Source organism: Rhagoletis pomonella, unplaced genomic scaffold, assembly GCF_013731165.1.
Source record: "Rhagoletis pomonella isolate Grant_MI unplaced genomic scaffold, Rhpom_1.0 Rhpom_scaffold_00006, whole genome shotgun sequence".
Lineage (NCBI taxonomy): Eukaryota > Metazoa > Arthropoda > Insecta > Diptera > Tephritidae > Rhagoletis > Rhagoletis pomonella.
The window spans coordinates 57,816,140-57,821,130 of NW_023458560.1; the positions used below are offsets into that span (position 1 = coordinate 57,816,140).

The window sequence follows — 4,991 nt, forward strand, 5'->3', positions numbered from 1 at the left end:
AAAGGTGTTCAGCTCCCCTTCTTTGGCAACACAGAAAGGAGAATTCTGCTGCCTGAGGGTTATAATCCCTAAGTGCGGCCGAAGGCCGCCTACGCAGAAAGGTGTTCTCTGCAAAAGGTGTTCAGCCCCCCTTCTTTGGCAAAACAGAAAGGAGAATTCTACTGCCTGAGGGTTATAATCCCTAAGTGCGGCCGAAGGCCGCTTACGTAGAAAGGAATTCTACGCAAAAATACATTTGTTAAAAAGAACATTTTTTTTATAAAAACTTTTTTTTGTTTCTATTTTTGATTAACTTTTTATTGTTTATTCAAAATCCCCCCATATCTAATTTGGCATAATTTCTTTTATTAAAAAATCCCACGGTTTCTGTTAGTTGGGTCATATTCCACTTCAAACTGCTCAGTTTGTCTAAGAAAAATCCGTTTTTCCCCCTTTTTCAAACGGTTCCCTAGGTGCCTGTGGGAGGAGTCCAAGGGGGGGGGTTCCCCTTTTTAGAAAGCGGCGACTGTCTCCTTTCTATTGGGGGGGGGGGGGGGTTGGGGGGCCCCGCCCCTCCCCCTCCGTCCCCCACCCGAAAAACGGTGTGAGTGGTACTAAACATTTCCCTCTTTTTCCCCCGAGTTTATGCTTCACTTTCAACTTGACCCTATTGTGCACAGTTGTGATTGCTCTAAATTCTAAGTTCGTTTACCAAACACAAACCCGAATTGTACTTAAAGAATTTATAATGATTAACTTTTATAATTTAGTTATTTTTAAACCAAATATTTCAGGATTTCCTGTGTATTAATGCTCTTGCTGGATCTTGTTTTTTTTCTAGTAGAAGTGGGCGAATGATAGCCCGAACACAATGAAAACGACGAGCTACAAACCACAGCTGTCAAATTATTTTAACACGTACTCTTATGTAGATAATTATTTTGGGGACGACCGGGCTACGCGACGGCTGTGGTTGTGGCCAGAGTAGATCTATTTCTATTTTTCTGGCGACAATAAGGTTCTTCCTCTTCTTTTATGTCAAACTCATACAAATTCATGATGTCGCTGCCGCGTTCAAAGAAATCATGTCGCCATCGACAAAGCGTTTAGATAATGAAGATGACAAATTGGAAGCTGTGGTCCGTAGCTCGTCGTTTTCAATGTGTTCAGAACTTGAGCAATACACTTTGAGAGCTGTCAATGAAGGAGCAGAGAAGAAGAAGTGAAGGATAATGAAGGAAATGTCAGAGAAGTTAAAACAAGCTGCTCTATGTTATACGCAGTAACAGTTGGTTTAATGTTTTTGTCAAAAAATTAACACAAACTAAAAGTAAACCAGTCATACATTTTCCTCCTACTTTTAAATAAAGCTTTAAAGGTTGCATATAAAATATGTAAACCATGTTAAATATCCTGCCGGTTAGTGTCAATTTCCTTAGTACACCCTGTACTTTCGACGTGTCTTGTCAATTGACCCAATTTGCCAGTATTTTTCGATCAATTGTCAAAAGGTGATTACTGGGATTCCGTCATCATTCGTATAGGCTCAGTATATCCAGTTAAAAAAACTGTGGTGATGTCCCATGATTAAATAATACAAGGTTCGACAAACTGACAGTTGTCTCTCTCGCACCGCTCCCTTACCAGTGGCACCGTGTTGCTTCTTTGCAAATTTACTTGGAAACAGTGTAGCTTTGGTGTGAAATAAAAGTATAAGCTTTTGTGCAATATGTTTATTTGTCCATGCATATGAAGCATATTTAACTAATGAAAACATAAGCCTTGGATGTTTACATCTATCTCTTAGTAGTCTTATTTTAATTTTGAGTCATTTTGCAGTTTTTATACAGCTAAATAGCGTATAAATTACGTAAATCACGTAGATATATCAATATTACGTTCAACATTTCGTTTAAAATGATAGATTTCCTACAAATACATTAGAATTTACAAAAGGAATTTCACTACTTATTGCCTGCTTTGCGTACTTTTCTACTACCATTTTCTCAAAAAGGGATTGCATTCTTGCACTTTCTCTGTCCTTCGTAAATGCAACTTTTTGTAAGGGAGTGTCAAACCGCAGCTGTCAATAATTATCTAACCTTCTTGTATTATTGAATCATGGTGAAGTCCTTTATGGGGATAAAGTTTCCAGAGGTGAAATTTTAGGTAGCACACAATTTCTTACACGCATGGTTGCTTTTCAGCACTCATTAAAGAAACTTAAGAAATATTTGAAAAAAAAGTTCATATAGTACATTAATTTTGAAAGAAATACCATATAATGAATGTACTCTGGTTAATAAAATCAAAAAATGTATTAGAACCACCGTTTAATGTTATATTTGATACAAATTAATATTGCTGTCCCGAACGCTCTGCGCCTTGCCACTGAATAATAGATTACTTAAAATTACATCCCTGGTCCTTGTTCTTTCTGTATCGCATCGTGGTGAATTCACATTTCTCAGAAATTTGACAACAAAACAAAACAAAGCGGTCATTTTATTTGCTAATTTTTGCGATTTCTATTGTTTAATGTAAATTTGTCTTTTTAGGATATGTCGAGCCAACAAAGAAGGCGCAGTTGGAAAATTGAGTAATTAGTAATGAAGTAGCAGGCATATTTGGAAAATTATGCCGATAAGCAGGATGGAATTTGGGAAAGTAAGTGCATGGTTGCAGCATATCTATGTATAAAAAGTATTTAATAAAATTGTTTATAGAAATGTTATAAATCGAGTGGCTCATTTACGATGTGCTCCAAACATTTGGCGAACTTTTTTTCGCCTTTTCAACGTGCTAAGTAACAAGTTAAGAGGACTACCATCACGGGCGGTAAGAAACCGCAAGCAAAGGACAGGCAACCTTCCAGGAAGCTGCCTCCTGTCATCGAGTCGAAGCTGCAGTTCAGCAAGAGCAGGTCAGCAAATTGCTACCCTGATCAAACGTAAACTAAAGCGCTCTGCTGTGATTGCACTCCGTAAATTGGTGCATGCTGAGAAATATCAAACAAGAAAACTCGGTGATGGACGCCGTGAGATGGAGTAGCGCTGTGTGGCAAAGAAATGCGGCCAATTCGACGGGCCTGAAAATCCAAATTGGCTTTTGTGATCCGCATCCGCGGTATCAACAAAGTTGCACAAAAAGTGCGTAGTTTTACAGTTCTGTCTTCGCCACATTAAAACGGTGTGTTCATCAAATTGAGCAAGGCAACTATTAATATGCTACGTATGCCGAACCCCCTATATGGGGTTATCCAAATCTTAAATCAGTTTGTGAATTAATGTACAAACGTGGAATGGTCAAGCGTGTCCCAATCTCTGCTTTGTGATCGAACGCAAATTTCGCGAAGCGCACGAAATTCAGTGCGTTGATTCACTTCACTTCAAGAAAGCCCCCAGCTTCCTGTTGCTATTCAAGCTCAACACATCAACCCGAGGCTGGCGGAAGAAGGCTAATCACTACGTTGAGGTTGGTGATTTCAGTAGCCGTGAGGATAAGGTCAACAAATTGCTGCACAAGATGACTTAAAGAAATTGTTGTTTTGTATTTAAGTCGACAATATAATTTGGCACATCTTCATCATTTTACGGTTGAATTGCAATTTACACGGGTAGATTTTGGTTAAACGACAAAAATCGACCGTGTAAAGGCAGCTTAAATAACGTTCATATTAATTAATTTCGAAAATTATTCCATTTATATTTGTTCTTGCATTTTCCACACCACTTGTGAGGTATGCTTTTACGCGCGTTACCGATTTTTTTTAATGTGCTCGGTTGCCCAGGAGGCCTATTTTCATCTTTACAACTTAACTTAATCAGAATTAAAACTAAAGCATGCAATATATAAAGAAAATGAAAAGTTGTCTTACATCTAGTAAACTTAAAAAATTGCACATTAAATTCATTTTTCATTATAAAATAAAATTAAATATCACAATTCAGTTTACAAAATGTGGTCTGTTTGCACCCACAGTAAGTTCCCATGAAGCCTAGCCTAAATTCAGAATTGAAAAAAAAACGAGCAAATGGGGTCGGAAACTACTAGCCCTAAAAGCATAATGTGGAAAATGTTTGAAGAGCTGCGAAATTGTATTGCAATAATAAAAATAACAGTGCATAAATTGGAAAAAATGGTTTTTGTTTTGCTTTATAATTTTTGGGAATATTGGTTCAGATCAAGGGGAATTAATATAAGGTGATAGCAGGAGTACAAAACAAAAATTTACATATATTTTGTTTTTGCTTTGGCGGCATAAACTGTAAAAATGGAATTTTTTTATTTGTTTGGTTTTTCAGCTCGTTAATGATGCACCCAGGGTTGCATTTACTGTCTATGAAAATATTTCGTATTTTCCAAAATTAGCTCCGAGCAACTAAAAGTTGGTTAAGCTTAAGTGAAATAGTTTTTTATTAAATATTTATTCCTGGTATTTAGTAAAAAACATCAATACTAATGTATGAAAAACAAAACATCAATGCTAATGTATGAAATGAAGTAAATAAAAATCTACGAATACATTCCATGAATATTTTGTCATAGAGCCATTATTAAATTTAGACATAACTTTGTCAGGCGTTGGTACCTACGTATATAGAATTAATGCGTTGGAGAGAGATAAATATACAAGTTCAACGCGCTAATTTAGGTATCCTTGTATGTATATACCTGTTACTCGTCTGGCATATACTCCAACTGCGAAAATAGTGACAATTATAATTTATGTAGATCCCTGGATAAAAGATTGTCACAAGTTACTTTCGGTAACTCACGATTGAAGTTTGGAATGCAATTTCTCAGAAACACGACTACAGATTTTCTCCAAAGTGTCGGAGAATGCTATGTACTAGTTCATGAAATTCTTAAATTATCTTATTTTTTTTAGTTTAGTGTCAACCATTTATGAGTTTAATAAAATTTTGTCGTATACGACATTTGTCAAAAAATTTGCAGTCAGTTTTAGTGATATACGCCAAAATGTGATAACAATTTTTATAAATTAACCA

The 4,991-nt window shown here is 36.2% G+C and overlaps 1 protein-coding gene across 1 annotated transcript in view; it reads right to left on the bottom strand.

Annotated features, from left to right (window-relative positions):
- The window catches only part of LOC118741013 (F-actin-capping protein subunit beta), a 3,789-nt gene extending 2,958 nt beyond the window's left edge, over positions 1–831 (bottom strand). Inside the window, exon 1 of the mRNA XM_036472799.1 lies at positions 618–831. The gene's annotated coding sequence lies outside the window, so the exon portion shown is untranslated. The remainder of the gene's footprint in view (positions 1–617) is intronic.
- Between the last annotated feature and the right edge of the window lie 4,160 nt (positions 832–4,991).